The 24,122-nt window shown below is 33.6% G+C and overlaps 1 pseudogene; it reads right to left on the bottom strand.

Moving 5' to 3' along the window:
- LOC147789926 (exopolygalacturonase-like) overlaps positions 1-23,860 on the bottom strand; it is a 38,610-nt pseudogene extending 14,750 nt beyond the window's left edge.
- Positions 23,861-24,122: the final 262 nt, after the last annotated feature.

Here is a 24,122-nt window from a genome sequence, read left to right as displayed (position 1 = left end):
TCACCGCTCGACACTCGGCTTCTGCTGATGATCTGGACACATTGGTTTGCTTTTTAGACTTCCAAGGAATAATTGAATTTCCAAGGAAAATGCAGAACCTAGAAATTAATGGTCTGGAAGTTCGACAACCGCCCCAGTCTGAATCGCAATATGCTTGTAATCTTAAGTTGATTTCAGGTGGTACTACAAGTCCTTGACCAGGAATACCTTTGATGTATCTCAGAACTCGAAGAGTTGCCTCCCAATGTGGTTTTCTTGGTTCATGCATAAATTGACTAAGCACACGAACTGAATACACTATGTCAGGCCTAGTAACGGATAAATATATTAATCTTCCAATCAACCGTCTGTATCTACTTGGATCATTCAACTTCTCCCCTTCTGTTAAAGAAAGTTTCAGATTATGCTCCATAGGAAATCTTTCTGGATGTGCTCCTGTAAGACCAGTGTCTTGAAAAATGTCTAGAGCATACTTCCTTTGAGAGATAAAAATTTCTTTTCTAGACCTAGAAAATTCAATGCCTATAATATATTACAAATTCCCTAAATCTTTGATAAGGAATTTCTCGAGTAAACAAGTCTTGAGATGTTGAATTTCTTTGAAAAATGTCTAGAGCATACTTGCTTGATCCTCTTAATTTCAAGTCCTTGAATCCTTTGGATCTTACATGGGGCGCTTGTTATTTTTGGAGCTAATTTCCTTTATTTTTTTTGGGCGTTACATCATATCTCATCACTTGGCTCCCCAAATCGTATTTATCAATCACAGTTTTATACATGATCCCAAGATGAATTGGTTAACTCTTTACTAGTCTCTATGTCGTACATCTACGTATCATGAATACATGATCCTAAGATGAATTGGTCCTCTCTTTCTTATAACATTTTCCATACTACACCAAACATAATTATTTCATTCATAAGCATCGTAAACAAAACCTTAAACCAAACCACCACGAAGAGATCCAGATCAGCTACATAGGGTTCATTTGAAATAGTTCTTACTTTCTTTCATTAAATGACACAACAATTTGATAACTATTTGACAAACCCCGTTTATTGTTCTTTATAATCCAAAATGGTTTAGAAATTTTGGAAACTCCTCGTTCTCAATTTGTTTAAAAAAATAATGACCCTTTAAATTGTTATTTTACCGTCTACGATCGAGTTGCGAAATGCCTTCTTAGGGTAAGTCCGTATTTCCCTCCTCTAATATGTCATTTCTCAAGGAAAATGTATGTATTATTACCTTATGACATGATGTAAAGTGCCTTTTGTATCATATATTTGTTTTATCATTTCCTTATATAAACCCAACATTTTCTATTAATTTCTCCCAAAGTTGGGAACTTAAATAAATGGGACTACTACCCCGTGACTGTCTTCTAATAACAATTGGTTGTGAACTTGATTCGATGGACCTCCCTGTACATTGTGTTAGCATTTTCAAATATTGTCACAGTCGTACATTTTCAACCATACAACGTCACGATTTTGTCACACTCATGGAAAATCTTTTTTTTGCCTGACTTTATGGGTACGATTTTGTCACACTCATGAAAAATCTTTTTTTTGCCTGACTTTATGGCTACATTAGACTTTAGACAAGGTTGGTCACTAACCGAACATGACTTATATAGAAACTAAACTTTGTTCAATCATACATGTAACAACTCTAACCGACTTGCCTCTACTCTAGGCCAAGCCTAAGGCTCTACCTCACCTTTGCCCTACCTCAAAATCCTTCTAATGCAATGTCCCATCTGATATAGTTGTTTTGATTATCAATCGTGACCAAAATAAGTTAACAAATGTTCATATTATAATTTATGTCGATAGGTAATTAACATCGTTTATATTTCACTCGTACTAATCATGTCAAGCTTTAAAAAAAAAAAAAAAGTAATAATAATAATAATAATCCCAGATAAACAACATATAAAAAATATTTATTTATTTAAATATTAAAATCAAACTTTCAAATTTATGGATACATGAATTTTTTGCCGGACCAGTTGTAGCAAATATCATAATTATCGGTTTTATAGTTGAACATACAGACATTTTCCTCACTCATATGCCACGAACATAGCATACTTTCACAATTATCTCTATCTCTCTTATCTATGTAGACATTGAAGTAATGAAACGAGCTAGGCCATTGGAAGGAACAGTAAAACAATGTTGTGCCCCATAAATTTGGACGAAAACTGAAGTCGTAGCTGGCCAAAGGAGTCAGCATGTGGACTCCCAAGTCATCATTGCTTGATTTGCAGTGAACAGCGAGCTGATTTTTAGATTTTAGAGCATTTGTTATCTTGACCATAATCTTTGGGTTTTGGAGGAATGATCCTTCGATGGTAGTCACTTGGTTAGCAAAGAATAATGAAATTAAGAGAGAAAGTGCAAGTGTTGAAAATAAACTCATGTGGTTGAAATGGGAGAGAAAAAGAGATGGGTATGAACACATTTGTTTGTGCATGATTTGTTTCACTCTTTATAGTTGAAAAGGAGTGTAATGGAAGATAACCGTTGATCTGGTAATAACCCAAAAATAAATAAATAAATAAACTAGCCCATTTGTTTGTATTTCTAATTCATTATTTTCTTTTTTGTAACATATGGTTTTGTGAGAAGAAGTTAGTTGAGTATTTTAGGGTGGTAGTTATTGGGAGAGGGAAGGGATTAGTTATTATTAATTAATTCTTTTATTATTATTATTTTTTTTACTGTTGTTAAATAGTTTATAATAAAAATAGAACCGTGATTGATAACTGTTATTTTTTAAATGGAAAAATATATGATTGAAACTGTTATTTCTCTCTAAAATTTTTAATTAAAAAAGTAAAACTATAATATGAAAATTAATTTTATGTCATGGTCGTTCGGGTCCTTCACCTAGACTAATTTCATAGTGTTTCATGACCTAGCCCAACGAGGCTTTTATCTGGTCATCATATGTAAGGACCGGTCTGACTCGATACTCCAAAAAGGTGAGTAAACTTTCACGAAATAAAACAAACAGTATTTAAAACATAACATTACTTAAAACAAAACAGTGTTCATACATGAGTAATTAAAACACAACATAATAGTTAAAACACCGAATAAGGAACGAACACAAAATATTTCAAAACAAATGGGTTGAAGACGACGGGTGAGGCTTGTCTATGACACCTGCTTCGGAGTCCGCTCCCAACCTCGACTAGCTCCTTATTACCTGAAAAAAAAAATGCAAAATAAGGAAAGAGTACAAGACTCAGCAAGTAGCCTACTTGTAGGCTCTTTATCGTGTCCTTGATAAGCTAGGACACCACACTCTTTCTTTTCTTGTTCTTGTTTCTTTTGTAAGTAATTAGGCCCGTTCTATTTCTGACTTGGAGTTATGTTAAGAATGAGAAATAGAATTGGGACAGAAAGTTACATCTTCATTAATATTCACAATGTTTAAATAGGATACAAGCTACCGACGAATACCTAAAATTACGGGGAAATATTAACTAACTAAATCTTGAGAGTCAAATAAAATATACTACTAATCAAATCATAAAGTAAAAAAAATATTAATTAAGAATGTATAAGATATATTCCAACACTAATTATTATAATATATTCTCCTAATATTATATCTTAATACTCCCCCTCAAGTTGGAGAGTGGCTGTCAATCACACCGAACTTGTCTTTCAAAAAATCGAACTGACTTCTTCCCAAATTTTTAGTGAAAATATCCGCCAATTGCATTTTAGTCGAAACATAACATGGTTTGATGATTCTAGCTTGTAATTTTCTTCGAACTATATGACAATCTATTTCTATGTGTTTCGTACGTTTATGAAAAACTGGATTGGCTGCTATCTGTAATGATGCTTGATTATCACAATACAATAATGCTGGTTCGGACAGTGGAACTTTCAAGTCTTGAAGAATGTATCTTAACCAAGCTAACTCTAAACAAGTATTTGTCACCGCTCGACACTCGGCTTCTGCTGATGATCTGGACACATTGGTTTGCTTTTTAGACTTCCAAGGAATAATTGAATTTCCAAGGAAAATGCAGAACCTAGAAATTAATGGTCTGGAAGTTCGACAACCGCCCCAGTCTGAATCGCAATATGCTTGTAATCTTAAGTTGATTTCAGGTGGTACTACAAGTCCTTGACCAGGAATACCTTTGATGTATCTCAGAACTCGAAGAGTTGCCTCCCAATGTGGTTTTCTTGGTTCATGCATAAATTGACTAAGCACACGAACTGAATACACTATGTCAGGCCTAGTAACGGATAAATATATTAATCTTCCAATCAACCGTCTGTATCTACTTGGATCATTCAACTTCTCCCCTTCTGTTAAAGAAAGTTTCAGATTATGCTCCATAGGAAATCTTTCTGGATGTGCTCCTGTAAGACCAGTGTCTTGAAAAATGTCTAGAGCATACTTCCTTTGAGAGATAAAAATTTCTTTTCTAGACCTAGAAAATTCAATGCCTATAATATATTACAAATTCCCTAAATCTTTGATAAGGAATTTCTCGAGTAAACAAGTCTTGAGATGTTGAATTTCTTTGAAAAATGTCTAGAGCATACTTGCTTGATCCTCTTAATTTCAAGTCCTTGAATCCTTTGGATCTTACATGGGGCGCTTGTTATTTTTGGAGCTAATTTCCTTTATTTTTTTTGGGCGTTACATCATATCTCATCACTTGGCTCCCCAAATCGTATTTATCAATCACAGTTTTATACATGATCCCAAGATGAATTGGTTAACTCTTTACTAGTCTCTATGTCGTACATCTACGTATCATGAATACATGATCCTAAGATGAATTGGTCCTCTCTTTCTTATAACATTTTCCATACTACACCAAACATAATTATTTCATTCATAAGCATCGTAAACAAAACCTTAAACCAAACCACCACGAAGAGATCCAGATCAGCTACATAGGGTTCATTTGAAATAGTTCTTACTTTCTTTCATTAAATGACACAACAATTTGATAACTATTTGACAAACCCCGTTTATTGTTCTTTATAATCCAAAATGGTTTAGAAATTTTGGAAACTCCTCGTTCTCAATTTGTTTAAAAAAATAATGACCCTTTAAATTGTTATTTTACCGTCTACGATCGAGTTGCGAAATGCCTTCTTAGGGTAAGTCCGTATTTCCCTCCTCTAATATGTCATTTCTCAAGGAAAATGTATGTATTATTACCTTATGACATGATGTAAAGTGCCTTTTGTATCATATATTTGTTTTATCATTTCCTTATATAAACCCAACATTTTCTATTAATTTCTCCCAAAGTTGGGAACTTAAATAAATGGGACTACTACCCCGTGACTGTCTTCTAATAACAATTGGTTGTGAACTTGATTCGATGGACCTCCCTGTACATTGTGTTAGCATTTTCAAATATTGTCACAGTCGTACATTTTCAACCATACAACGTCACGATTTTGTCACACTCATGGAAAATCTTTTTTTTTGCCTGACTTTATGGGTACGATTTTGTCACACTCATGAAAAATCTTTTTTTTTGCCTGACTTTATGGCTACATTAGACTTTAGACAAGGTTGGTCACTAACCGAACATGACTTATATAGAAACTAAACTTTGTTCAATCATACATGTAACAACTCTAACCGACTTGCCTCTACTCTAGGCCAAGCCTAAGGCTCTACCTCACCTTTGCCCTACCTCAAAATCCTTCTAATGCAATGTCCCATCTGATATAGTTGTTTTGATTATCAATCGTGACCAAAATAAGTTAACAAATGTTCATATTATAATTTATGTCGATAGGTAATTAACATCGTTTATATTTCACTCGTACTAATCATGTCAAGCTTTAAAAAAAAAAAAGTAATAATAATAATAATAATCCCAGATAAACAACATATAAAAAATATTTATTTATTTAAATATTAAAATCAAACTTTCAAATTTATGGATACATGAATTTTTTGCCTGACCAGTTGTAGCAAATATCATAATTATCGGTTTTATAGTTGAACATACAGACATTTTCCTCACTCATATGCCACGAACATAGCATACTTTCAAATTATCTCTATCTCTCTTATCTATGTAGACATTGAAGTAATGAAACGAGCTAGGCCATTGGAAGGAACAGTAAAACAATGTTGTGCCCCATAAATTTGGACGAAAACTGAAGTCGTAGCTGGCCAAAGGAGTCAGCATGTGGACTCCCAAGTCATCATTGCTTGATTTGCAGTGAACAGCGAGCTGATTTTTAGATTTTAGAGCATTTGTTATCTTGACCATAATCTTTGGGTTTTGGAGGAATGATCCTTCGATGGTAGTCACTTGGTTAGCAAAGAATAATGAAATTAAGAGAGAAAGTGCAAGTGTTGAAAATAAACTCATGTGGTTGAAATGGGAGAGAAAAAGAGATGGGTATGAACACATTTGTTTGTGCATGATTTGTTTCACTCTTTATAGTTGAAAAGGAGTGTAATGGAAGATAACCGTTGATCTGGTAATAACCCAAAAATAAATAAATAAATAAACTAACCCATTTGTTTGTATTTCTAATTCATTATTTTCTTTTTTGTAACATATGGTTTTGTGAGAAGAAGTTAGTTGAGTATTTTAGGGTGGTAGTTATTGGGAGAGGGAAGGGATTAGTTATTATTAATTAATTCTTTTATTATTATTATTTTTTTTACTGTTGTTAAATAGTTTATAATAAAAATAGAACCGTGATTGATAACTGTTATTTTTTAAATGGAAAAATATATGATTGAAACTGTTATTTCTCTCTAAAATTTTTAATTAAAAAAGTAAAACTATAATATGAAAATTAATTTTATGTCATGGTCGTTCGGGTCCTTCACCTAGACTAATTTCATAGTGTTTCATGACCTAGCCCAACGAGGCTTTTATCTGGTCATCATATGTAAGGACCGGTCTGACTCGATACTCCAAAAAGGTGAGTAAACTTTCACGAAATAAAACAAACAGTATTTAAAACATAACATTACTTAAAACAAAACAGTGTTCATACATGAGTAATTAAAACACAACATAATAGTTAAAACACCGAATAAGGAACGAACACAAAATATTTCAAAACAAATGGGTTGAAGACGACGGGTGAGGCTTGTCTATGACACCTGCTTCGGAGTCCGCTCCCAACCTCGACTAGCTCCTTATTACCTGAAAAAAAAAATGCAAAATAAGGAAGGAGTACAAGACTCAGCAAGTAGCCTACTTGTAGGCTCTTTATCGTGTCCTTGATAAGCTAGGACACCACACTCTTTCTTTTCTTGTTCTTGTTTCTTTTGTAAGTAATTAGGCCCGTTCTATTTCTGACTTGGAGTTATGTTAAGAATGAGAAATAGAATTGGGACAGAAAGTTACATCTTCATTAATATTCACAATGTTTAAATAGGATACAAGCTACGACGGATACCTAAAATTAAGGGAAAATATTAACTAACTAAATCTTGAGAGTCAAATAAAATATACTACTAATCAAATCATAAAGTAAAAAAAATATTAATTAAGAATGTATAAGATATATTCCAACACTAATTATTATAATATATTCTCCTAATATTATATCTTAATACTCCCCCTCAAGTTGGAGAGTGGCTGTCAATCACACCGAACTTGTCTTTCAAAAAATCGAACTGACTTCTTCCCAAATTTTTAGTGAAAATATCCGCCAATTGCATTTTAGTCGAAACATAACATGGTTTGATGATTCTAGCTTGTAATTTTCTTCGAACTATATGACAATCTATTTCTATGTGTTTCGTACGTTTATGAAAAACTGGATTGGCTGCTATCTGTAATGATGCTTGATTATCACAATACAATAATGCTGGTTCGGACAGTGGAACTTTCAAGTCTTGAAGAATGTATCTTAACCAAGCTAACTCTAAACAAGTATTTGTCACCGCTCGACACTCGGCTTCTGCTGATGATCTGGACACATTGGTTTGCTTTTTAGACTTCCAAGGAATAATTGAATTTCCAAGGAAAATGCAGAACCTAGAAATTAATGGTCTGGAAGTTCGACAACCGCCCCAGTCTGAATCGCAATATGCTTGTAATCTTAAGTTGATTTCAGGTGGTACTACAAGTCCTTGACCAGGAATACCTTTGATGTATCTCAGAACTCGAAGAGTTGCCTCCCAATGTGGTTTTCTTGGTTCATGCATAAATTGACTAAGCACACGAACTGAATACACTATGTCAGGCCTAGTAACGGATAAATATATTAATCTTCCAATCAACCGTCTGTATCTACTTGGATCATTCAACTTCTCCCCTTCTGTTAAAGAAAGTTTCAGATTATGCTCCATAGGAAATCTTTCTGGATGTGCTCCTGTAAGACCAGTGTCTTGAAAAATGTCTAGAGCATACTTCCTTTGAGAGATAAAAATTTCTTTTCTAGACCTAGAAAATTCAATGCCTATAATATATTACAAATTCCCTAAATCTTTGATAAGGAATTTCTCGAGTAAACAAGTCTTGAGATGTTGAATTTCTTTGAAAAATGTCTAGAGCATACTTGCTTGATCCTCTTAATTTCAAGTCCTTGAATCCTTTGGATCTTACATGGGGCGCTTGTTATTTTTGGAGCTAATTTCCTTTATTTTTTTTGGGCGTTACATCATATCTCATCACTTGGCTCCCCAAATCGTATTTATCAATCACAGTTTTATACATGATCCCAAGATGAATTGGTTAACTCTTTACTAGTCTCTATGTCGTACATCTACGTATCATGAATACATGATCCTAAGATGAATTGGTCCTCTCTTTCTTATAACATTTTCCATACTACACCAAACATAATTATTTCATTCATAAGCATCGTAAACAAAACCTTAAACCAAACCACCACGAAGAGATCCAGATCAGCTACATAGGGTTCATTTGAAATAGTTCTTACTTTCTTTCATTAAATGACACAACAATTTGATAACTATTTGACAAACCCCGTTTATTGTTCTTTATAATCCAAAATGGTTTAGAAATTTTGGAAACTCCTCGTTCTCAATTTGTTTAAAAAAATAATGACCCTTTAAATTGTTATTTTACCATCTACGATCGAGTTGCGAAATGCCTTCTTAGGGTAAGTCCGTATTTCCCTCCTCTAATATGTCATTTCTCAAGGAAAATGTATGTATTATTACCTTATGACATGATGTAAAGTGCCTTTTGTATCATATATTTGTTTTATCATTTCCTTATATAAACCCAACATTTTCTATTAATTTCTCCCAAAGTTGGGAACTTAAATAAATGGGACTACTACCCCGTGACTGTCTTCTAATAACAATTGGTTGTGAACTTGATTCGATGGACCTCCCTGTACATTGTGTTAGCATTTTCAAATATTGTCACAGTCGTACATTTTCAACCATACAACGTCACGATTTTGTCACACTCATGGAAAATCTTTTTTTTGCCTGACTTTATGGGTACGATTTTGTCACACTCATGAAAAATCTTTTTTTTGCCTGACTTTATGGCTACATTAGACTTTAGACAAGGTTGGTCACTAACCGAACATGACTTATATAGAAACTAAACTTTGTTCAATCATACATGTAACAACTCTAACCGACTTGCCTCTACTCTAGGCCAAGCCTAAGGCTCTACCTCACCTTTGCCCTACCTCAAAATCCTTCTAATGCAATGTCCCATCTGATATAGTTGTTTTGATTATCAATCGTGACCAAAATAAGTTAACAAATGTTCATATTATAATTTATGTCGATAGGTAATTAACATCGTTTATATTTCACTCGTACTAATCATGTCAAGCTTTAAAAAAAAAAAAAAGTAATAATAATAATAATAATCCCAGATAAACAACATATAAAAAATATTTATTTATTTAAATATTAAAATCAAACTTTCAAATTTATGGATACATGAATTTTTTGCCGGACCAGTTGTAGCAAATATCATAATTATCGGTTTTATAGTTGAACATACAGACATTTTCCTCACTCATATGCCACGAACATAGCATACTTTCACAATTATCTCTATCTCTCTTATCTATGTAGACATTGAAGTAATGAAACGAGCTAGGCCATTGGAAGGAACAGTAAAACAATGTTGTGCCCCATAAATTTGGACGAAAACTGAAGTCGTAGCTGGCCAAAGGAGTCAGCATGTGGACTCCCAAGTCATCATTGCTTGATTTGCAGTGAACAGCGAGCTGATTTTTAGATTTTAGAGCATTTGTTATCTTGACCATAATCTTTGGGTTTTGGAGGAATGATCCTTCGATGGTAGTCACTTGGTTAGCAAAGAATAATGAAATTAAGAGAGAAAGTGCAAGTGTTGAAAATAAACTCATGTGGTTGAAATGGGAGAGAAAAAGAGATGGGTATGAACACATTTGTTTGTGCATGATTTGTTTCACTCTTTATAGTTGAAAAGGAGTGTAATGGAAGATAACCGTTGATCTGGTAATAACCCAAAAATAAATAAATAAATAAACTAACCCATTTGTTTGTATTTCTAATTCATTATTTTCTTTTTTGTAACATATGGTTTTGTGAGAAGAAGTTAGTTGAGTATTTTAGGGTGGTAGTTATTGGGAGAGGGAAGGGATTAGTTATTATTAATTAATTCTTTTATTATTATTATTTTTTTTACTGTTGTTAAATAGTTTATAATAAAAATAGAACCGTGATTGATAACTGTTATTTTTTAAATGGAAAAATATATGATTGAAACTGTTATTTCTCTCTAAAATTTTTAATTAAAAAAGTAAAACTATAATATGAAAATTAATTTTATGTCATGGTCGTTCGGGTCCTTCACCTAGACTAATTTCATAGTGTTTCATGACCTAGCCCAACGAGGCTTTTATCTGGTCATCATATGTAAGGACCGGTCTGACTCGATACTCCAAAAAGGTGAGTAAACTTTCACGAAATAAAACAAACAGTATTTAAAACATAACATTACTTAAAACAAAACAGTGTTCATACATGAGTAATTAAAACACAACATAATAGTTAAAACACCGAATAAGGAACGAACACAAAATATTTCAAAACAAATGGGTTGAAGACGACGGGTGAGGCTTGTCTATGACACCTGCTTCGGAGTCCGCTCCCAACCTCGACTAGCTCCTTATTACCTGAAAAAAAAAATGCAAAATAAGGAAGGAGTACAAGACTCAGCAAGTAGCCTACTTGTAGGCTCTTTATCGTGTCCTTGATAAGCTAGGACACCACACTCTTTCTTTTCTTGTTCTTGTTTCTTTTGTAAGTAATTAGGCCCGTTCTATTTCTGACTTGGAGTTATGTTAAGAATGAGAAATAGAATTGGGACAGAAAGTTACATCTTCATTAATATTCACAATGTTTAAATAGGATACAAGCTACGACGGATACCTAAAATTAAGGGAAAATATTAACTAACTAAATCTTGAGAGTCAAATAAAATATACTACTAATCAAATCATAAAGTAAAAAAAATATTAATTAAGAATGTATAAGATATATTCCAACACTAATTATTATAATATATTCTCCTAATATTATATCTTAATACTCCCCCTCAAGTTGGAGAGTGGCTGTCAATCACACCGAACTTGTCTTTCAAAAAATCGAACTGACTTCTTCCCAAATTTTTAGTGAAAATATCCGCCAATTGCATTTTAGTCGAAACATAACATGGTTTGATGATTCTAGCTTGTAATTTTCTTCGAACTATATGACAATCTATTTCTATGTGTTTCGTACGTTTATGAAAAACTGGATTGGCTGCTATCTGTAATGATGCTTGATTATCACAATACAATAATGCTGGTTCGGACAGTGGAACTTTCAAGTCTTGAAGAATGTATCTTAACCAAGCTAACTCTAAACAAGTATTTGTCACCGCTCGACACTCGGCTTCTGCTGATGATCTGGACACATTGGTTTGCTTTTTAGACTTCCAAGGAATAATTGAATTTCCAAGGAAAATGCAGAACCTAGAAATTAATGGTCTGGAAGTTCGACAACCGCCCCAGTCTGAATCGCAATATGCTTGTAATCTTAAGTTGATTTCAGGTGGTACTACAAGTCCTTGACCAGGAATACCTTTGATGTATCTCAGAACTCGAAGAGTTGCCTCCCAATGTGGTTTGCTTGGTTCATGCATAAATTGACTAAGCACACGAACTGAATACACTATGTCAGGCCTAGTAACGGATAAATATATTAATCTTCCAATCAACCGTCTGTATCTACTTGGATCATTCAACTTCTCCCCTTCTGTTAAAGAAAGTTTCAGATTATGCTCCATAGGAAATCTTTCTGGATGTGCTCCTGTAAGACCAGTGTCTTGAAAAATGTCTAGAGCATACTTCCTTTGAGAGATAAAAATTTCTTTTCTAGACCTAGAAAATTCAATGCCTATAATATATTACAAATTCCCTAAATCTTTGATAAGGAATTTCTCGAGTAAACAAGTCTTGAGATGTTGAATTTCTTTGAAAAATGTCTAGAGCATACTTGCTTGATCCTCTTAATTTCAAGTCCTTGAATCCTTTGGATCTTACATGGGGCGCTTGTTATTTTTGGAGCTAATTTCCTTTATTTTTTTTGGGCGTTACATCATATCTCATCACTTGGCTCCCCAAATCGTATTTATCAATCACAGTTTTATACATGATCCCAAGATGAATTGGTTAACTCTTTACTAGTCTCTATGTCGTACATCTACGTATCATGAATACATGATCCTAAGATGAATTGGTCCTCTCTTTCTTATAACATTTTCCATACTACACCAAACATAATTATTTCATTCATAAGCATCGTAAACAAAACCTTAAACCAAACCACCACGAAGAGATCCATATCAGCTACATAGGGTTCATTTGAAATAGTTCTTACTTTCTTTCATTAAATGACACAACAATTTGATAACTATTTGACAAACCCCGTTTATTGTTCTTTATAATCCAAAATGGTTTAGAAATTTTGGAAACTCCTCGTTCTCAATTTGTTTAAAAAAATAATGACCCTTTAAATTGTTATTTTACCGTCTACGATCGAGTTGCGAAATGCCTTCTTAGGGTAAGTCCGTATTTCCCTCCTCTAATATGTCATTTCTCAAGGAAAATGTATGTATTATTACCTTATGACATGATGTAAAGTGCCTTTTGTATCATATATTTGTTTTATCATTTCCTTATATAAACCCAACATTTTCTATTAATTTCTCCCAAAGTTGGGAACTTAAATAAATGGGACTACTACCCCGTGACTGTCTTCTAATAACAATTGGTTGTGAACTTGATTCGATGGACCTCCCTGTACATTGTGTTAGCATTTTCAAATATTGTCACAGTCGTACATTTTCAACCATACAACGTCACGATTTTGTCACACTCATGGAAAATCTTTTTTTTGCCTGACTTTATGGGTACGATTTTGTCACACTCATGAAAAATCTTTTTTTTGCCTGACTTTATGGCTACATTAGACTTTAGACAAGGTTGGTCACTAACCGAACATGACTTATATAGAAACTAAACTTTGTTCAATCATACATGTAACAACTCTAACCGACTTGCCTCTACTCTAGGCCAAGCCTAAGGCTCTACCTCACCTTTGCCCTACCTCAAAATCCTTCTAATGCAATGTCCCATCTGATATAGTTGTTTTGATTATCAATCGTGACCAAAATAAGTTAACAAATGTTCATATTATAATTTATGTCGATAGGTAATTAACATCGTTTATATTTCACTCGTACTAATCATGTCAAGCTTTAAAAAAAAAAAAAAGTAATAATAATAATAATAATCCCAGATAAACAACATATAAAAAATATTTATTTATTTAAATATTAAAATCAAACTTTCAAATTTATGGATACATGAATTTTTTGCCGGACCAGTTGTAGCAAATATCATAATTATCGGTTTTATAGTTGAACATACAGACATTTTCCTCACTCATATGCCACGAACATAGCATACTTTCACAATTATCTCTATCTCTCTTATCTATGTAGACATTGAAGTAATGAAACGAGCTAGGCCATTGGAAGGAACAGTAAAACAATGTTGTGCCCCATAAATTTGGACGAAAACTGAAGTCGTAGCTGGCCAAAGGAGTCAGCATGTGGACTCCCAAGTCATCATTGCTTGATTTGCAGTGAACAGCGAGCTGATTTTTAGATTTTAGAGCATTTGTTATCTTGACCATAATCTTTGGGTTTTGGAGGAATGATCCTTCGATGGTAGTCACTTGGTTAGCAAAGAATAATGAAATTAAGAGAGAAAGTGCAAGTGTTGAAAATAAACTCATGTGGTTGAAATGGGAGAGAAAAAGAGATGGGTATGAACACATTTGTTTGTGCATGATTTGTTTCACTCTTTATAGTTGAAAAGGAGTGTAATGGAAGATAACCGTTGATCTGGTAATAACCCAAAAATAAATAAATAAATAAACTAACCCATTTGTTTGTATTTCTAATTCATTATTTTCTTTTTTGTAACATATGGTTTTGTGAGAAGAAGTTAGTTGAGTATTTTAGGGTGGTAGTTATTGGGAGAGGGAAGGGATTAGTTATTATTAATTAATTCTTTTATTATTATTATTTTTTTTACTGTTGTTAAATAGTTTATAATAAAAATAGAACCGTGATTGATAACTGTTATTTTTTAAATGGAAAAATATATGATTGAAACTGTTATTTCTCTCTAAAATTTTTAATTAAAAAAGTAAAACTATAATATGAAAATTAATTTTATGTCATGGTCGTTCGGGTCCTTCACCTAGACTAATTTCATAGTGTTTCATGACCTAGCCCAACGAGGCTTTTATCTGGTCATCATATGTAAGGACCGGTCTGACTCGATACTCCAAAAAGGTGAGTAAACTTTCACGAAATAAAACAAACAGTATTTAAAACATAACATTACTTAAAACAAAACAGTGTTCATACATGAGTAATTAAAACACAACATAATAGTTAAAACACCGAATAAGGAACGAACACAAAATATTTCAAAACAAATGGGTTGAAGACGACGGGTGAGGCTTGTCTATGACACCTGCTTCGGAGTCCGCTCCCAACCTCGACTAGCTCCTTATTACCTGAAAAAAAAAATGCAAAATAAGGAAGGAGTACAAGACTCAGCAAGTAGCCTACTTGTAGGCTCTTTATCGTGTCCTTGATAAGCTAGGACACCACACTCTTTCTTTTCTTGTTCTTGTTTCTTTTGTAAGTAATTAGGCCCGTTCTATTTCTGACTTGGAGTTATGTTAAGAATGAGAAATAGAATTGGGACAGAAAGTTACATCTTCATTAATATTCACAATGTTTAAATAGGATACAAGCTACCGACGAATACCTAAAATTAAGGGGAAATATTAACTAACTAAATCTTGAGAGTCAAATAAAATATACTACTAATCAAATCATAAAGTAAAAAAAATATTAATTAAGAATGTATAAGATATATTCCAACACTAATTATTATAATATATTCTCCTAATATTATATCTTAATACTCCCCCTCAAGTTGGAGAGTGGCTGTCAATCACACCGAACTTGTCTTTCAAAAAATCGAACTGACTTCTTCCCAAATTTTTAGTGAAAATATCCGCCAATTGCATTTTAGTCGAAACATAACATGGTTTGATGATTCTAGCTTGTAATTTTCTTCGAACTATATGACAATCTATTTCTATGTCTTTCGTACGTTTATGAAAAACTGGATCGGCTGCTATCTGTAATGATGCTTGATTATCACAATACAATAATGCTGGTTCGGACAGTGGAACTTTCAAGTCTTGAAGAATGTATCTTAACCAAGCTAACTCTAAACAAGTATTTGTCACCGCTCGACACTCGGCTTCTGCTGATGATCTGGACACATTGGTTTGCTTTTTAGACTTCCAAGGAATAATTTAATTTCCAAGGAAAATGCAGAACCTAGAAATTAATGGTCTGGAAGTTCGACAACCGCCCCAGTCTGAATCGCAATATGCTTGTAATCTTAAGTTGATTTCAGGTGGTACTACAAGTCCTTGACCAGGAATACCTTTGATGTATCTCAGAACTCGAAGAGTTGCCTCCCAATGTGGTTTTCTTGGTTCATGCATAAATTGACTAAGCACACGAACTGAATACACTATGTCATGCCTAGTAACGGATAAATATATTAATCTTCCAATCAACCGTCTGTATCTACTTGGATCATTCAACTTCTCCCCTTCTGTTAAAGAAAGTTTCAGATTATGCTCCATAGGAAATCTTTCTGGATGTGCTCCTGTAAGACCAGTGTCTTGAAAAATGTCTAGAGCATACTTCCTTTGAGAGATAAAAATTTCTTTTCTAGACCTAGAAAATTCAATGCCTATAATATATTACAAATTCCCTAAATCTTTGATAAGGAATTTCTCGAGTAAACAAGTCTTGAGATGTTGAATTTCTTTGAAAAATGTCTAGAGCATACTTGCTTGATCCTCTTAATTTCAAGTCCTTGAATCCTTTGGATCTTACATGGGGCGCTTGTTATTTTTGGAGCTAATTTCCTTTATTTTTTTTTGGGCGTTACATCATATCTCATCACTTGGCTCCCCAAATCGTATTTATCAATCACAGTTTTATACATGATCCCAAGATGAATTGGTTAACTCTTTACTAGTCTCTATGTCGTACATCTACGTATCATGAATACATGATCCTAAGATGAATTGGTCCTCTCTTTCTTATAACATTTTCCATACTACACCAAACATAATTATTTCATTCATAAGCATCGTAAACAAAAACTTAAACCAAACCACCACGAAGAGATCCAGATCAGCTACATAGGGTTCATTTGAAATAGTTCTTACTTTCTTTCATTAAATGACACAACAATTTGATAACTATTTGACAAACCCCGTTTATTGTTCTTTATAATCCAAAATGGTTTAGAAATTTTGGAAACTCCTCGTTCTCAATTTGTTTTAAAAAATAATGACCCTTTAAATTGTTATTTTACCGTCTACGATCGAGTTGCGAAATGCCTTCTTAGGGTAAGTCCGTATTTCCCTCCTCTAATATGTCATTTCTCAAGGAAAATGTATGTATTATTACCTTATGACATGATGTAAAGTGCCTTTTGTATCATATATTTGTTTTATCATTTCCTTATATAAACCCAACATTTTCTATTAATTTCTCCCAAAGTTGGGAACTTAAATAAATGGGACTACTACCCCGTGACTGTCTTCTAATAACAATTGGTTGTGAACTTGATTCGATGGACCTCCCTGTACATTGTGTTAGCATTTTCAAATATTGTCACAGTCGTACATTTTCAACCATACAACGTCACGATTTTGTCACACTCATGGAAAATCTTTTTTTTGCCTGACTTTATGGGTACGATTTTGTCACACTCATGAAAAATCTTTTTTTTGCCTGACTTTATGGCTACATTAGACTTTAGACAAGGTTGGTCACTAACCGAACATGACTTATATAGAAACTAAACTTTGTTCAATCATACATGTAACAACTCTAACCGACTTGCCTCTACCCTAGGCCAAGCCTAAGGCTCTACCTCACCTTTGCCCTACCTCAAAATCCTTCTAATGCAATGTCCCATCTGATATAGTTGTTTTGATTATCAATCGTGACCAAAATAAGTTAACAAATGTTCATATTATAATTTATGTCGATAGGTAATTAACATCGTTTATATTTCACTCGTACTAATCATGTCAAGCTTTAAAAAAAAAAAAGTAATAATAATAATAATAATCCCAGATAAACAACATATAAAAAATATTTATTTATTTAAATATTAAAATCAAACTTTCAAATTTATGGATACATGAATTTTTTGCCTGACCAGTTGTAGCAAATATCATAATTATCGGTTTTATAGTTGAACATACAGACATTTTCCTCACTCATATGCCACGAACATAGCATACTTTCAAATTATCTCTATCTCTCTTATCTATGTAGACATTGAAGTAATGAAACGAGCTAGGCCATTGGAAGGAACAGTAAAACAATGTTGTGCCCCATAAATTTGGACGAAAACTGAAGTCGTAGCTGGCCAAAGGAGTCAGCATGTGGACTCCCATGTCATCATTGCTTGATTTGTAGTGAACAGCGAGCTGATTTTTAGATTTTAGAGCATTTGTTATCTTGACCATAATCTTTGGGTTTTGGAGGAATGATCCTTCGATGGTAGTCACTTGGTTAGCAAAGAATAATGAAATTAAGAGAGAAAGTGCAAGTGTTGAAAATAAACTCATGTGGTTGAAATGGGAGAGAAAAAGAGATGGGTATGAACACATTTGTTTGTGCATGATTTGTTTCACTCTTTATAGTTGAAAAGGAGTGTAATGGAAGATAACCGTTGATCTGGTAATAACCCAAAAATAAATAAATAAATAAACTAACCCATTTGTTTGTATTTCTAATTCATTATTTTCTTTTTTTGTAACATATGGTTTTGTGAGAAGAAGTTAGTTGAGTATTTTAGGGTGGTAGTTATTGGGAGAGGGAAGGGATTAGTTATTATTAATTAATTCTTTTATTATTATTATTTTTTTTACTGTTGTTAAATAGTTTATAATAAAAATAGAACCGTGATTGATAACTGTTATTTTTTAAATGGAAAAATATATGATTGAAACTGTTATTTCTCTCTAAAATTTTTAATTAAAAAAGTAAAACTATAATATGAAAATTAATTTTATGTCATGGTCGTTCGGGTCCTTCACCTAGACTAATTTCATAGTGTTTCATGACCTAGCCCAACGAGGCTTTTATCTGGTCATCATATGTAAGGACCGGTCTGACTCGATACTCCAAAAAGGTGAGTAAACTTTCACGAAATAAAACAAACAGTATTTAAAACATAACATTACTTAAAACAAAACAGTGTTCATACATGAGTAATTAAAACACAACATAATAGTTAAAACACCGAATAAGGAACGAACACAAAATATTTCAAAACAAATGGGTTGAAGACGACGGGTGAGGCTTGTCTATGACACCTGCTTCGGAGTCCGCTCCCAACCTCGACTAGCTCCTTATTACCTAAAAAAAAAAAATGCAAAATAAGGAAGGAGTACAAGACTCAGCAAGTAGCCTACTTGTAGGCTCTTTATCGTGTCCTTGATAAGCTAGGACACCACACTCTTTCTTTTCTTGTTCTTGTTTCTTTTGTAAGTAATTAGGCCCGTTCTATTTCTGACTTGGAGTTATGTTAAGAATGAGAAATAGAATTGGGACAGAAAGTTACATCTTCATTAATATTCACAATGTTTAAATAGGATACAAGCTACGGACGAATACCTAAAATTTCATTAATATTCACAATGTTTAAATAGGATACAAGCTACCGACGAATACCTAAAATTAAGGGAAAATATTAACTAACTAAATCTTGAGAGTCAAATAAAATATACTACTAATCAAATCATAAAGTAAAAAAAATATTAATTAAGAATGTATAAGATATATTCCAACACTAATTATTATAATATATTCTCCTAATATTATATCTTAATACTCCCCCTCAAGTTGGAGAGTGGCTGTCAATCACACCGAACTTGTCTTTCAAAAAATCGAACTGACTTCTTCCCAAATTTTTAGTGAAAATATCCGCCAATTGCATTTTAGTCAAAACATAACATGGTTTGATGATTCTAGCTTGTAATTTTCTTCGAACTATATGACAATCTATTTCTATGTGTTTCGTACGTTTATGAAAAACTGGATTGGCTGCTATCTGTAATGATGCTTGATTATCACAATACAATAATGCTGGTTCGGACAGTGGAACTTTCAAGTCTTGAAGAATGTATCTTAACCAAGCTAACTCTAAACAAGTATTTGTCACCGCTCGACACTCGGCTTCTGCTGATGATCTGGACACATTGGTTTGCTTTTTAGACTTCCAAGGAATAATTGAATTTCCAAGGAAAATGCAGAACCTAGAAATTAATGGTCTCGAAGTTCGACAACCGCCCCAGTCTGAATCGCAATATGCTTGTAATCTTAAGTTGATTTCAGGTGGTACTACAAGTCCTTGACCAGGAATACCTTTGATGTATCTCAGAACTCGAAGAGTTGCCTCCCAATGTGGTTTTCTTGGTTCATGCATAAATTGACTAAGCACACGAACTGAATACACTATGTCAGGCCTAGTAACGGATAAATATATTAATCTTCCAATCAACCGTCTGTATCTACTTGGATCATTCAACTTCTCCCCTTCTGTTAAAGAAAGTTTCAGATTATGCTCCATAGGAAATCTTTCTGGATGTGCTCCTGTAAGACCAGTGTCTTGAAAAATGTCTAGAGCATACTTCCTTTGAGAGATAAAAATTTCTTTTCTAGACCTAGAAAATTCAATGCCTATAATATATTACAAATTCCCTAAATCTTTGATAAGAAATTTCTCGAGTAAACAAGTCTTGAGATGTTGAATTTCTTTGAAAAATGTCTAGCAGAATTTTTGCTTGAGACACTAGGCGGTTGTGCAACAAAGATATTCCCTTGGTAAAGGTCTCATGGGGTAACTGTCGTGAGGAAGAGGCAACTTGGGAACGAGAAGAGGTTGTGAGGAAAGCTTATCCCGAACTCTTCCAAGAGATAGGAACTTTCGGGGACGAAAGTTCCTAAGGAGGGGAGAGTTTGTAACACAAAGAAAAAAAGGGGGGGGGGGGGGGGGGGGGGGGGGGCTAAGTCAACTGAGGGGCAAAAATGTCATTTTGCCACTCCAGCCCTAATAGGGGTCCAAGGAGAACCCCGTCACACCCCCTGCAAAAGAAAAAAAGAGTTAGAGAGAAATTTGAGAGGAGTCAGCCGTGAAGTTTAACGGACCACCGTCGGAATCCACCTTCGGAAGAGACTTGTACAAGGATTGAGAGGTTAGTGAGGCCGACGCTCCATCAAGACCCAAGAACATTTCGCGAGGTAAGGTTATGAACGACATTTCTCAGATCTGAGCTTTTCCTATGTGAATCAAGTCCTAAAATGCTGAAATATTCACCTAGGAACAACTCTATGCACGATCAGTGAAGAAGTTTGGCCAAGACCTCAACCCGAAGGCGGAGATCTGAGAATCGTCTGAGAATGGTGAGTGAACTTTCGACGCTCTTAACTCATCCGGTAGTCAAGAAAAAATTACAAAAAAATACTAGGATGTACCCCGTAACATGATCTAGAATTTTGCCTAAGAAATCATATTGATCCGATCTACAGATTGAAAGATATGAAAATCGGAAAAGGGGACTGTGTTACGGATTACATCTCGAGAAAATTCTCGAAACCGAGTACATCTTAGGAGGCATGAAATGGATTACATCTCCAGAAGAAAAAAAAAAAAAAAAAAAAAAAAAAAAAAAAAAAAAAAAAAAAAAAAAGCAAGAACCTCTTAAACCGATTTATGTAATGTTCCATGAACAAGATTTGAACCAAATTTTTTAGTATGAATTTGACACCCAATGGCTCTAGCATTTTCCTGACATCTTTTGGAATATGACCACATTATTTACTCCTCATGAAGTGTTTCTAAGCAGGGTGATTATTCTTACCGATCAACATGAGTTGTTTTTAGCATATTTTGTCTTTACCCACATGTTTGTTAAGAAAATTTCAAGAGGTAGCCAAACATAATATTGTTCGAAACTAAACACGTTTAACTTTTGAGTCTTATGCTTGAAGCACCAAAGTAGGCAACATGATTTTTAGAGATAGTTTTCACTCCTAGGAGCAATTCAAAACAAGTAACTAATGTGACCATATCATTGAAGATGCAAGAAATTGTGGGGGCCATCAGATGCCAAATTTGGATTCCCAAGGTCCAAATTTTAGGTATGAGATTACATCTTAGGAGGCATGTGAGTAAGGAAAAAGCATGCTACAAAAAATGGTGTTGGTTTGTGTGGATAGTTTTCACTCTTATAAGCAATTCAAGATAAGTTGGTAATGTAGGTATGTCATGGTAGATGCAGGGGAACGTCAAGGGTATCAGTTGCTAGTTGCTGAATCCAAATTTAAAATCGTGGTCCAAATCTTAGCAGGGGCATTTGCCATTTCCAAATGGCTTAGTTCCCTTTTTTTTTCTTTTTCTTAAGATTTTATTCTAAACAATAAAATCAAAAGATTTAATTATGTAGTAAGGGTTGTTTCAGTTGAATAAATTTATGATCCAATTAATTGCGCTAGGTCTAAAAATATCTCAACTCAACCCAGCTAAACTCATGAACAACAAATATCTTAAGACTTGAAAAAAGGAAACATAGCATCATCCATCAAGACCAAATTCTGTTTTTATTTTCTCTCTTTTGTGATTTCTGTTATTTTTTGGCCTTATTTACCATGGATTTGGGCAAATTTTGATGAGTTCTGGTACATTAAACTCCTAGAACATTTAGCTACTTTTGATATTTAATTTTTCTAGGACTATCGACATTTTTCCTATAACTAAACTTGGTCGGGATAAATAGGTAGATAATTCGATATTAAATGTAAATTCCTAAAATACATATTAATACTTGTCACTTAATTTTCTAATCTGAAAGCTAAATTTTAACAAGTCATATCCAAAAGTTGCAACCAAAATTACACCATTGACGAAAAAGATAGATTTAAGGACACGACTTGTTGGATTAGTCACCTCAAATTTTAATTCTTCTTTAACAATAATGATGGATCTGTGCAATATGGGAAGTAGTTAGGAGATTCAATCTAACTCATCCATTCTGTCTAAAAGATTTCTAATGGTAATTGATTTGTTTAGGGTAACTAATTGAAAGAGGAGTTAGATATTTTTGTTGGTTAAAGATTCTTTTCTTGAGTAATGGATTAGTTTTTTTTTTAATAATGGTTGTTACAATTACATTGTCTTATTTCCAATAAAAAACTAGAACGAAAAAACAAGACTTGGAACAATTTTATTATATAAGGTGGTGGTAATAAAAACATTAGGTTGTTCACGACACAAAGTCTCCTTCAAACAGTCGACCATCTTATTTATTTCGAAAAGTACAACAAAAGAAACTCAAAAGAATGAGAGTCAAATGGATAGAGGCGGTCTTCTTTTTTAATTAAGGTTGTCTATTATATTTGAAGTTCTATGGCAATGAACAATCCATTGGACAACATAAGGACAGGAGCATATCTTGGGGTTCGGTCTTCCTGAAATGATAGGTTTCACATTCGTGCATTGGGAGGAAATAGGACCTTTTATTCCATTGTAAGTGAGGTCAATGTTGCTTACTTTTACATCGTCACATGGTAAGTGACGGCTGCAAATAAGTTTGATTGCCAGCAGAGTTGCAGAACTTCCTCTAATGTTCTTGAAGCTCACTGTACTAATCTTAATTTTTGAAGGAATCTAAAAATTAAAATGAGACAACAAATGGTTTATTTGTTAAGTTATAATGAAAAAAAATGAATGAAAGGTTCGAGAATGCGATCCATACCTGCCGATTGCACTGATTCCACGGACAATACTCTTGGTCTATTAGAATAGGGTTGCTAACATTGACCATTATAATGTCCAAAAAGTGCATATTGGTGGCGGTGCTGCTAGCAGCAGAAGCTGGCCACGTTTTGATCCTAACACCATTAGTGGTGTTAATTAACGTGCAGTTCTTTACGATGACACCTTCAACAAGTTCTTCGTTAGTGTATCTTCCAAGACTTTCGATGCTTATTCCATGTCCTGGTCTGCACGTCACGTTGGTGACTTCAATTAGTTTGCTTCCATCTCCAAGAGAAATGCAATCATCTCCAGTTGCAATTTTGGACTTTGTGATTGTGATCTTATTGGATGGACCGATGTGTATTCCATCAGAGTTTGGACTGTTTTCTGGTGCCATTATATTGATATTATGGAATGTGAGGTTGTTGCAGCTGAGGACGTTGATATGGAAGTTCTTGCTATCAAGTGATGTTATTCTCTTAACGGTTGAATTGGTGATGAAGTTGAACCTCAAACTCTAAACATTTTGTATAATCAAATAATATTTTGTGAGAGTCGGTAATGAAGCTAAAAATTTGAACAGAACCCAATAAAATTGAAAACTCAAAAAAAATTAACTTCTTTACTTGATTGTTTAAAGATTATCCTCTAGAAAATGA

This window comes from Cucurbita pepo, chromosome 12, assembly GCF_057944985.1.
Source record: "Cucurbita pepo subsp. pepo isolate OVF chromosome 12, ASM5794498v1, whole genome shotgun sequence".
Taxonomy (NCBI): Eukaryota; Viridiplantae; Streptophyta; class Magnoliopsida; order Cucurbitales; family Cucurbitaceae; genus Cucurbita; species Cucurbita pepo.
The sequence above is the reverse complement of the archived record's forward strand: the minus strand, read 5'-3'. Positions and strand labels throughout refer to the sequence as shown.